General features: G+C 39.7%; 1 pseudogene; it reads right to left on the reverse strand.

Annotated features, from left to right (window-relative positions):
• Positions 1-384: 384 nt before the first annotated feature.
• LOC138824645 (zinc finger protein 385D-like) overlaps positions 385-13,148 on the reverse strand; it is a 240,256-nt pseudogene continuing 227,492 nt past the window's right edge.

Consider the following 13,148-nt stretch of genomic DNA (forward strand, 5'->3'; position numbering starts at 1 on the left):
TGTTTTTTTATTTGTTCTTGTTTTTTAGCTTTTTCATATTATTTTAATCTACAGAGTAAATTACTATATACACACTGGAACCAGTTAATGCCCTTAGACAATTATAGTTGTTTCATAAAGCAGAAAAGACAATGCAGGGGAAAATTAGTGCCCAAAAGCACAGTCACAAAGGCTTTGAAAGTTCTAGATACCACTACAGGTCAATGCTGGAGATCACAACTAAAACAATCAGGGATTCAAGAGGAATGCTTTAATTTGGAGAAAATACCACTCCCTCCCTCCCACCCTTAATTACCCCCTCCCTTTTTAAAATAATCTTTTCAATTCACTATCAAAAGTCCTGGCTCTTCAGATATGCGTTAAACTATAAATAAACACTGCATAGTTCTCTTTGTTTTGTTTTGTGAAAAATTATTGCAGTACAACGACTCCAGTTTGGAATTCAGAAAGGAGCAAACAGTACTGGAGTATGGGCGGTCCGAATGGGTCCTGGCGCTGGTCGCAGAAGTGCAGGAGGCAGGGCAGAGGTCTGGAACAGAGTGGCTGCAGGAGCAGTTCAAAGACTGAAGGGAGAATTCACTGCCACAGCAGCAGCAGCTGCTGAGGCAGCAAGGGGGTTGGGAAGAATTCGGGGAGCCAATGGCTTTGAAGGTTCTTTTGAAAACACTAATTTTACCTGTAAGGAAAAGTTAAAAGAAGGATGAGAATAAGAGTTTGGGAATCTGTAGTCATTAGTCAAAATGATAAGTAGGCTTAGGAATACAACGGAGTGATAGACTGATGGTTTGTGTTTGTAACCTTAGTTATTCAGGAGGCTGAGATCTGAGGATCAGGCTAGAGACCCAGCCTGGGCAGAAAAATGCAAAAGATTCTTCTTCAGTTAACCCCAGAAAGGTGGAAGTGGAGGTGTAGCTAAAGTGGTAGAAGGTCAGCCTTGAGTAACGTAATTAATTGAGAGCACTAGGCTCTTAGTTCAGGCTCCACTACTGGCGTACTCATGTGCACGCGTGTGCACGCACGCACACAAAGCAGTGAACAGCTACAATCATAAAGTCAAACTGCTGAACTGACAATAAAGAAAATAAAAAGCCTTGAACAACATTTTTCCCTTTGGAAGAGCGGGAGAGCTGAAAATGGCCAACCAGCAATGCTAAAGAATCCTCTAGACAAGGACCTGGGAATCTTATTTAAGTTGAAAATTATACTTGCCGAGGAAAGTATTCATCTTTTTTTTTTTAAGTAGTGGCTTATGCCTGTAATCCTAACTACTCAGGAGGACTGTGTTTCAAAGACAGCCCAGTCAGGAAAGTTCTTGAGACTCTTATCTCCAATTAATCACCAAAAGGCTGGAACTGGAGTTGTGTCTCAAGTGGTAGAGCAATAGCCTTGAGCATAGAAAGTTCATGGGGCAACATTCATGCCCTGAATTCAAGCCCAAGGACAGGCACAAAAATAAAATAAAATAAATGACCAAGAAAAGATGATCAAATGAAATATAAAATATAGAGAAAATGTGTGCCACCCTTGACACATTTGTTAACCATCACAGAGTAGATCCTGGTTAAAAAAAGAGGTTCATTGTTGTTTTCAATCTACACTGAGCAGGCACCACAGACAATGCAATTTCCTCCTGTCTAAAACCCAACCCAATCCAAGGGAAATACCAAATAGTAACAAAAAACTTCTTCAAAAAAGAGTAAACACTTCTCCAAATATTGACACTTTCCCCTTTGTCTCTATGCAAATACTCACCACCTCTTCTCCATCCTGCTTTATTATAACAAACAATATTTCCAGGTTAGGAAGTCAAGAAGATACTTCTCCTTGGGGAGAATATTTCCACTTCTACAAGTAGTAACATGGCCACAGTCCAGAGGGAGATTCTAAAGATTAACTGGATTTTGAGTGCTCTACTTACTTACAAACTTCAGCCACTTCTATGCTGGTTAAGAGGACTACGGTGCTGAAAAACCAGCTCCACACAGAACTCACATTCTCCTCTGCAGCTAAATCTATTGTTATTTTTTTTAAAAAGTGGTTCCATCTGCATAAAAATAGAGAATACTGACACGAGCATCTTCTAATTAATAACTACAGCTTTCTTATATTTTCACGTGTCCATGTACACAACAGCACCAACTATGAAAAGATCTATTTGAGAAAGACAGATTTCAAAATGCACAATCCGGCATCCTCAGTTTTCACTGAGGACCGAGTCTGATAGAAATGATAGTCCCTTTAACCAGTGATAGGTTATAGATACAATGTTGGAAGGTTTCCTCAATTCTCCCTGATTCCCTCCCAAATAACCCTAGTGATCTCTACACAAGGACACTGTATCATCTACAAGGCATACTTTGGAGTAATGAAAGAGGGCATTTTGCAGGATATATTTGTCCAGGCCTTCTATAGTTCCCTTGGATGAAGGATTAAGGAAAACAAAGTCATCCTCTTGAGCCTGTATTTTGAACATCAATGCTTTGTCTTGAAACTCTTAAAAAGACTTTTATTGACCTTCTACCTTGATTATCATCATCACTCACATCAAGACCAGATTTCACAAGGCGACTCCCTTAGAGAATTGAAAGAATCTGATCTTTTCTCCCTTGGCTGTGCTCAATGATGGATCTGAATGCAAATAGGTAAGACACTAAGCTGTGGCTAAAATGGGGCAAAGGCTTGACATAAATCATTGGGCCAGTGGTGGTATCGAGATCTCACTGAAATCAATTTGTGATATCTTAGGTACATTTACTCCACTTATTGACTGACATTCTCTCCTCCCCACCCCTTTCCAAAAAGTATATTCTCACAGACTGTGGACATTACAGAAAGCATGTTATCTATTGGGAAAGAAAGATGTCACTCACCCCCAGTGGATGTGCTGCCTTAGGAAGCTTGTTGTAGGGACTATACTTCGGTTTCGGGGGCTTTCCAGCCGCTCTGTCTTTGTGCCTTCGACTGCTAATGTGCTATTAAATGCAATTATACAGTGACAGCGTAAAAAAGGGTATCTACAAAAACTCTCACAAATATTGTTTTAACCTGGAGAAAGATAATCATTATTTCATGCACATTTCAGAAAGACAAATTTTTTAAAAAGGCACACACTTGTGCCCTTGGATTCTGATGCCCAGCTTTTTGACTTCTCCCTGAACACATATCCATTTTTAGAAAAGTGTTCGCAAAGGAAAGGCATGTCTAAAGGAATTTTATGTGCAAATAAACAAAGATGCCCAGGAAGGCATGAATTTATTTCCATACCAATATTTATCCTCACATTTGTACAGCCAAATGTCAGCCCTTCAAATTCTAAAGATAAATAACCAAGGTGCATAAAATCAGCAAAATCCTGTACACACACATATATAAAACACAACACAATACGAAGGCTGGGCCTTCCGCTGGAAATATACCACTGACATGTTTAGAAGGCTATTCAGTATAGAAATGAATGCAATGTGATTAGTCATCCCTTTTAGCAGCTGGTTGCAGGATTTAGAACTACAGCACAATACCGTGTAATAAACTACACACAATAAGAGAGTAGCACAGCACAAAATTAGTTGCAGCATGGAAATAGCAAAACACATAGAAACGGAACATGGTAAGTTGACCTTTAATGAGAGTTAACATATTTGAATGGGAAATATGATAGAGGAAAGATTGGATAACTGTCTCCTCCTACTCCATACAACGGAATAGGGCAAACTCCCTGCCAAGAACTTTCAAGAGATCCTAGAAGCCACTGCATTTCCCGGCAAATTAATATACACAAAAAAGGACAGTGGATAGAAGACAAGGGGGTGCAATAAAAAAATTGTCTTCCCTCAAAAAACAAAAAGAAATAAACATAGTCGTGCTGGTAGCTTTAGTGTGGTCTTGTTTGTAAACATTTGGGTAAATGCCCAAAAGTGGGATTGCTGGGTCATAGGGGAGCTCTAAGTGGAGTCTTTTGAGGAACCTCCATACTGCTTTCCAAAGTGGTTGAACAAGTTTACACTCCCACCAACAATGAAGTAAGGTTCCCTTCTGTCCACATCCCCTCCATCATCTATTGTTATTAGATTTCTTGATTATAGCCATTCTAACTGGGGTGAGGTGGAATCTCAATGTTGTTTTGATTTGTATTTCTTTTATGGCTAGGGAGGTTGAGCATTTCTTCAGGTGTCTATTAGCCATCCTTCTTTCCTCTTCAGAGAAGTTTTTCTTTAAGTCTTTAGACCACTTGTTTATTGGGCAGTTGTTTCTTTGAGGATTTGTTGTTTGGGGATTTAATTTTTGAGTTTCAGGTATATTTTAGATATGAGACCCTTATCCGTTGTATGGCTAGTGAAGATCTTCTCCCAATCCATGGGCTTTCTATTGATCTTGCTAGCTATGTCCTTTGCCATGCAGAAGCTCTGCAACTTCATGCAGTCCCATTTGTCCAGCCTTTCTTTGATTTGTTGTGTTTCTGGGTCTCTATGAAGAAAATTTCGGCCTGTGCCAAGGAGACCTAGGGTTTCTCCTAATCCGTTCTGTAATGTTTTCAGAGTGTCTGCTTTGACTCCATTTGGAGTTAATTCTGGTGCAGGGTGATATATAAGGATCTAGCTTTAGTTTTCTACAAGTTGTTAACCAATTTTGCCAGCACCATTTACTGAAGAGGCTGTCTTTGTTCCATTCTATTGTTTTAGCTCCCTTATCGAAGATTAGATGGCATTATTTACTATAGCTAAGATATGGAACCAACCCAGATGCCCCTCAGTAGATGAATGGATCAAGAAAATGTGGTATATATACACAATGGAATTCTATGTCTCCATCAGAAAGAATACATTGCCCCATTTGTTAGGAAATGGAAAGGCTTGGAAAAAATTATATTAAGTGAAGTAAGCCAGGCCCAAAGAAACATAGGTCCCATGGTTTCCCTTACTTGCAATATCTAGTATATGTGTGAGTCAAGCAGAAAAGGTCAGAGTAGGTGATGTTAGGAAAATGAACCCTAAGATATGTATTCAAATATTTTTTTCTTTCATGTGATTATTTCTAACACATTCATAAGATTATTTCTTTGTTGCTTTGTATGTCCCTCCCCCACAGTATAACCCCTGCTTTCACTGTATTTGATGTTGGTATAATTTGTGGAGGGGAAGGGGAAAAACAAATCCTTTAAATAAGGATACAGGTGGACCCATTGCAACAATGAAATATACAAGTCGTTATGTGGAAAAGGAACTTTACAACTTTGGTGTGGGTGGGTGGGGGGAACCAGGGCGGATGGGTGGGGGGGGTGGAAGTGGGAGGGTGGGAAGGGATGGGAAGGGGAAACAAAGGAGGAGGCTACAATGCTTGATAAGAAATGTACTCATTATCTTGCCCATGTAATTGTAACCCCTCTGTGTACAGTATTTTCACAATAAAAATAAAATAAAATAAAAGAAGACAAGGGGGTGAGTAGGCAGATGGGTGGATGGAGGGATGGATGGAAGGATAGAGCAGAATTACAGAAGGGAAAGGAAGAAAGATTGCACATGTATCCTGCTTGTGGGGGGAGGGGGCAGGGCTGCTTTGTTTACATTCCCACCATCTGCCCTGCCTACCTGTTTCAGTTGGGTTTCTGAGTTGACATGCACATCACAGATTTCACAGTGGAAAGTCTTGTTTTGCAGCCCGTGTTTCCTTTGTTGACAGGTCCTTTGCCTTTTACTCCTGCCCGAGGAAAGGCTTTGATAGTCCCACTTCCATTCCTGGCTTCTAGCATAGTTTTGTGCTTAGTACCTGCCAGGAATAGTTGGGGACGGGGAAAGAGAAATAAAAAGAATGACAGGGGAAGTGTTAGCTAGTAGATAAGTTAAGGAACCGTATAATATCCAAATGTGAACCTTTGGGACTAAGGCTGAAGCCTGGCCATGATGTATAGACGGTAACAACGAGTTCCTGTCACCTTGTATAATCCTATTGAACTTTTCACTTTTGTAAAATGCTGCTCCACATCACAAGCAAACACCATCATCCTAGCAACTGAACTTGAGAGCCCTCTGAGAGGAAATTAAATGGGTGTGACTGAGTTTCATTTCCTCTTGATGCTATAATAAGCCATAAATGAAGGCTGATGAGGAAGAGTGATTTAGTTGCTGAAGGCAGAGTTGGAAGTGATGTGTAACAAATGTAATCAATTTAAACATGGTGTGTTTGCAAAGGTGGCACTAATTAAATATCCACTTTTTAAACAGAATCTAAACAACCTCGCTTGACTATGTGTTTTAGGTTCAAAATGGAAGAGCAAGATTAATAATTTAAAAAAAAAACGATGGTTCTGTGAAGGTCTCTTTAGGCTAATACAATGCAAGTAAGTAAGAAAATGAAAGGTAAGCTCAAAGTGTAGGAAGATAACCTGTAAATAAATGCTTCTCTTCACTAAAGCATTAACCTCTCTGGGCTCTCACACATAGGTACTGTAACTCCACTTGGCAATCATCAACATTTTTTTTTTCAGATCACAGTAGTTCCATCATGATGGCAATTTTCCCTCAAGAGCATTGCTTGGGGCTGGGAAGGTGGCTCAGTGGTAGAGCGCTTGCCTTGCATGCATGAAGCCCTGGGTTCGATTCCTCAGCACCACATAAGCAAAAAGAAAAAAGCCGGAAGTGGCGCTGTGGCTCAAGTGGGAGAGTGCTAGCCTTGAGGTGAAGAGCTGAGGGACAGTGGCCAGCCCTGAGGGACAGCGCCCAGGCCCAGAGTTCAGGCCCCATGACCAGACCCCCCCCCAAAAAAAAGGATTGCTTAAATTTTGCTTAATTTCTAGTTATTACGTTTTCCTTCTTCATCCCTCTTGGGGATGTGTTTTAATTTAGGAATTTCTTTTATTATCACATGTAGCCTCTCTGGTATTCGTTTAAATTAATTTCTACTTCCTACTTGTATTTATTAGGTTTTTGATCAGTTCTGCAAACATAAAAAGAGATTCTTAACTTCTGAGTCATACATCTGCCTCAGAGCATTACTGAACATTAATGAGTAAAACATGTTTGGAACATTCTAGATCAGTGTAGATCCCCTCCTATCGAATAAGATAGTTCATAGCTACACATTTTATTCAGGATAATCATGACTTTAACCAATCAATATAAAACATACACACTTTACAACCTAGGTTGTTTGCTTTGAATATCAATGTTCTTAATGCATAACTATTATAATACTCATATGTCAACCTAAAGAAGTCAGCGTGGTGTTAGCATTGGAGGAACTGCAGCACTGCACTGAAGGACGAAGCAATTCAAGTTAGTGCTGTTGGTGCCCTACTCTTCTTTGCCCGGCCTCCATGCAATAGAGTAAACACAGGAATTTTCTACTTTGCAGATGGTACACATGTTCTAGGATGCCAGATACAGATACGTTGAAGGTGTTCTGCACCTCTTTCTTGCAACAGATAATTTTATTTCAAAAATTCCCCTCCTGTATTCAAAATGAAATGCACTTCAGGGGCAAATTTAGATTTCCAGTGCACCTGAGAAACCAAGAGCATCTCATCCTGATTTTCAGAAGGGACTCCTGGTTCACTTGTGGTTCAAATCATTTGTGATTTGGAGCCAGGGCTTGGTACATAGCTTACATGCACACACACACACACACACACACACATCTCAAGGTTGGTAGGGGGACTTCAACAAGTGGCTTTGCTTCTATGGTTATTATTAATCATCAGTACAGCTGAACTTTGTACAGTATAACCTCATGCACTTAGTGGCAGAGTATTCATAATTAAATAGCTATTAGACAGTTTATATTTTTAATGTTTTAAGAAGCTCTAAAGGTAACTACTTTTATTTATCCCAAATAAAGCTCAAATTCAATTTAAAAAATCTTGTTTTAACTGAAAACGTTGGGGATAAATGTACATGGAGAATATATACATGATGAAGATTGAAACTCGTTTTTATTGCAATACCTTGATACACCCTCGAGGCTGTGCTAACTGTGCAGTTGGCTCGCAGCAACTATATGCATTAAGTGCTATTTTAATGCCCAATAAGACACTGAGATAGGCAAGACTAAGTTACCCTCACGGGCACAGAAAACAAGCCTTCAATGACATTCTTGAAATCTAGAAAACTGATCCTTAGCTAAGTCCCTAAAATTTCACTCAGGGCTTCCAACACAACTGGCTGTGGTTGTATACCAGTCTTCCATAATATATATCCCTTGATTTTCTACCTCACATATTAATCGTCTTGTGTAAAATTGGCTTTTATTTGGGTCTTTCAAATCCCGCCTCCCAATCTATTTTCTTCCAGCACCCTCTTCTTCTGAGCAGAATTCTATAAACCAGGATATACTAAAGGGCTGTGGCCCTGTACTAGTCCACAATATCACTTCTTGTTTCTGTATCGCATAAATGCCCTCCAAGGTCCAGGCCTACCTCTGCATCCTATGCAACTGCTCAGCAGAGCAGTCAAAAATATGTTTCTGCACCATCTCCGTGCCATCTCTGTCTTGAGAAAATCTTCAAGATTTCAAGCAAAGGTATCATCCTGACACTCTTGAAAGCCTGACCTGATAGTAATTCTATTTGAAGTTTTGTATGAATGACTTCTGAAAGCAATACCATATTTCATCCAAACTCAGCAAATCATAAAGCTTCAAGTAATTTTATTTACTTTTTGCTTAGTTGTCTAGTTTTGAATATGTTGAGGCAAAATAATTATTGTTCTTGTATTTGTAAAAAATCAACATCCACATGTAAAATAACAGAATGAAGTGGGCTGTGCATTATGCTTTTCCATAGCATAATGAACTGAAAGCTCTAAATAATGTCAATGATATAGAGCTTCTCCCTTAAAATACCATTAGTCAGGTATTTGCTTGTGACCCATGCCTGTAATCCTAGCTGAGATGTGAGGATCATCACTCAAAGCCATCCCAAACAGGAAAGCTTGTGAGACTCTTGTCTCCAATTAACCCTCAGAAAACTGGAATTGGCACTCCAAATGGTATAATGGTAGCCTTGAGTGTAAAAGCTCAAGGACAGCACCCAGGCCCAAACTGCAAGACACATGAGCAACAAAAGAAAAGACAAGAAAAGAAAAGAAAGAACACATCAGTCTCTATTGAATAGTGAACATGGTTACTATGGTAATTTTATATAGCTTACAACTGATATCACAACAGCTCCACAGATACAACTTGTTAGTAAATCCATAGCAGTTCAGAGGCTGACCTCACTGAAAGCTTGATTCATGACTTGAACCCCAGTGCTGCTTATTTTAAAAATGTAAAAGTAAGCAGGGCACTGGTGGCTCACACCTATAATCTAGCTACTCAGGAGGCTGAGATCTGAGGATCTGGGATCAAAGCCTTCCCAGGCAGGAAAGTCTGTGAGACCCTTATCTCTAATTAACTACCAAATAAGACAGAAATGAGGCTGTGGTTCAAGTGGTAGAGAGCTAGCCTTGAGCGTAAAAGCCCTGGGATAGCACCCAGGCCCTAAGTTCAAGTCCCAGGACTTCCAACAAGAAACATATAAACAAGAGCCAGGTATAGTGGTATGTACTTGTAATCCCAACAATGAGAATGGAGGAAGGAAGAGTGTGAGTTTGAGGCTAGCCTCTGTTACATGGTGAGTGTGAAGCCAGCAGAAAAACACATTGATGTAGCAATGTTTCTGCTAAGAATTCTAGGACTCCAAAATTCTTAAACTCTAACTGTGAAGGACAGATTTGGCCTGCCAAATTGATACTTGCCTCCAAATAAATGTGTTTTTCTGTCAAAGAATTTTTAAGAAGTACGTGGAATTCATGATGATTATACTTGTATTTGCATTATACCTGTATATGTATGGCAAATGTGGATGGTACAGATTCTGATAGAAAGGCAGATCGGTTTCTAGGTTTCCCAGCAACTGAACTCCTGAACTGTGCCTGACTGCAGTTAATGTTGGTAGGAGGAAGACACATGCTAAAGGAATTGTTCTCCATCTGCAGTCACCCCTCAGAGTTTTAAAGTCAATGCCCAGATATTACGAATGAGGCACAATTGGTCAGTGACTAAACATGCAGCTGCAGTATTAACTCCAGACATGATTCACAGATGAATCTACTTCTGGTACAGCTGCTGACATAACCCTGGCAAAGAACAGTCTTTTAAATGAAAAGTCGATCTTGGAAATCAACTCACATTTTAGAGAAAAGCTGATGTTTGTATGTACACCTAATCACACCCACACTTCCCACACACATGCCGAAAGAGACACCAAGAGAAGTACAGAGAGAGACAGAGAGAGAGAGAGAGAGAGAGAGAGAGAGAGAGAGAGAGAGAGAGAGAGAGAGAGAGAGAGAGAGAGAGAAGCAGGGGCAAACAGAAATGGAGACAGAAGTGGGAACAGTCCACACTAAGCAAAAGGAAAGTGTAAACATCACCTGATGTGGAAAAAATAACTTGTAATGTCAAAGCTCATAGAATTCACAAACTGTATAGACCATGATAATGACAATATGCTTTGTAAAAATTTAAATGTGTTTGTGACTCTGAGTATCACTATTCCACAATACTGGAATATGTGAATTTTTATGTGAAATTTTATGTCATCACCTAATCTCAATTAAAGGAAAAGAAGTGAGAGAAAGGATGGGTTAAGAGGGATGGGTGACAATGTTGTCAGACACTTTGTACTCATATACTGTTTTGTAGAATGGGAACGTCTTTGTACAACTACTTAAAGATAATAAAATAAAAAAAATACCTCCAAGAAAAAAATGGAGACAGAGTCAGAGAGAGCAACAGACAACTAGATAGGACCAAATTATAAAGGAAGAGCATTTTGTGTTTGTTTCTCAATATTCTCCTATTTACTTTTCTGTTTTAAAGTTTACAGTTCAAGTAAGAGACATTGGGGTTTTGTTTTCTTGTTTTTGTGCTTGATTGGTCCTATAACAAAACACACTGTCTTTAAGTTGTAGGAAGAGCACACAAAAACTTACATGTAGAGTTCGTAACTCAGTGGCCTCGCATAAAAAATACTAAATTCTCTCTTAAGTATTTATTTTACATAGTGTTGGCTACAACAGCATTATTAGCTATAGAAATCATAATATAGATGTTTTAACCAAACATACATGGAAAAGTACAGGCCATGTTTTATGACATAACTTTAGAAAATATCACTTAGAAGCAAATACTAGATGTGCACAGTAATCCAGAAATCAGGTTAATATAAAAAAAAACTTAGAATTATATGCTATTCTACCTAGTTTGCAAAAACACATACACATGCACACAGGTGCATACGTACACATGCACACACCATAGTCGACAAGCTCTGGAAACCCTCCCCTGCCCCCATATAAATACCACTTTGCTTGTCACTTTTATGTTTTAATGGCTAATGAATGCCATCTAATAATTGTGCCACTGTCCCCCCAGCCCTTGTGTCCTGCTGCACAAGTTCTAATCTATTCAGAGGAAGATGGTTGCAGGGCTGTGGAGACAGAATGAAAGCATGTGCATCTCACCACTGTTGTGCGCCTCCAGCTGTGAGGCCGAGTTGACAGCGACCTTGCATAAGGAGCAGTAAAGCAGTCGTTTTGCCTTTTCCTCCTCCGTCTCTGTGGAAGGACATGAGCTATTGCCGCTAGCTGTCGTGGGGCTTTTTTCTGCTTTAGAGGTGATCTCAGTTGTCATAACACTGCTTTTGCGGATTTCCACACTTGTCGTCGTTGATATCGCCGATGTCCCTGTGGTACTGTCTGCATTTAAAAGAGCATAGGAGGAAGGGGAGGATAGAGGGTCATTGTCTTTCCTTGTTTGGAAACCGATGGGTAACATGACACCCTGTTAATAATGATAAGAGCAGTGAGAAATCACTGCTTGTTAACTGCATCTGTCATCTCATGAGGGAATGTACACAGATGACCACATTTCACTTAAGCTTTGGAGGAAACCATCAGGTGATTCTTCAAGATATACATGGATGCAAGTTCTAAATATTCTCTGGGGAAAAATAAACATGTCATAAGTTTCTCTAAACACAATGCCGGAATAGAAGAATGTTTGCAATACATACATTTTCCTCTTAAAAATTTTAAAAAGAGGATAAGTGCCTTTGAAACATGCTTTTTTCCTATTTGTCCTATTACTTTTCTGTTGTCCTCCTATATTGCTTTATTTTATTAATCAGCAAAACTCTGATATCAAAATTGCTTTCCCTAGATCAGCAGCTGAGAAAACCATTGTTCTATTTACAAAGAATCATAATTCAGCTCCCTTTGAAAAGTTCATCAGTATGAAACCAAGAGGAATTCTAGTCTGGTGTATTTCTTAAGTGGGCAGTCTACATCAAACCACATGCAGGAAGTTGTGGTAGAAGCAATCAAATGATCCACCTCACTCATAAAGAATTCACAGACTAATCATCCTATGTTAAATGTCACATGGTTTCACAAGTTTGAGGACCATGGAAGTGTCGATGTGCTGTAATCCAACAACCCTTTTGGCACTGAAGTCTGATACTAAATCTGGAGAGATCAACCTTCAAAGAGAAATTCCCCTGTCCTAATGTCACTTGGGCACACAGGACTGTCCTCTTAAAAGTGCCACTCACTGTGATATTAGCAATGCGTGTCATGCTCAGCAATAACTTGCAAATGAGCTTTCTACGGTTTCTCCATCTGTCAATACCCCATCTTTACCTGCTCTCCTTCATTTTGCCTGTCAGCTGGTTCTTATCCTCTTAGTCCGAACACTCCCTGCTGTATCTCCAGCTTCAGCTGCTCTGGGATCTCTCATTCCACATGTGATTCCATGTGCTGCTGTGGTCACTTTTCAAAGACAGACTAAGCAGTTCATGATAAATAGGTTGGACAAGGCGATATGTAGGGGACAGCAGCCTGCCTGCAGTGCTATTGCCTCTGAACACGTTTACTTCTTATAACCTCATACTTCCAAGGGGAGATAGCAGTATAAAATGCCTTTGAACGTGTGTATTTGCATTGCTCCAAGCATAAGAATGAAGACACGGGTTGAGGTTGTTTATTCCTACTTTCTTAAATATGGAATCAAAAACATTAGTTAATGTCAAGGGACAAGAGGCAGGGTGGGGGTAATCGGAAGAGTTGGGAAGGGAAAACAAAGGAGGAAGCAACAAGGCTTGATAAGAAATGTGCTCA

The sequence above is a fragment of the Dipodomys merriami genome, unplaced genomic scaffold (genome assembly GCF_024711535.1).
Source record: "Dipodomys merriami isolate MVZ:Mamm:240054 unplaced genomic scaffold, mDipMer1.0.p SCAF_13, whole genome shotgun sequence".
Taxonomy (NCBI): domain Eukaryota; kingdom Metazoa; phylum Chordata; class Mammalia; order Rodentia; family Heteromyidae; genus Dipodomys; species Dipodomys merriami.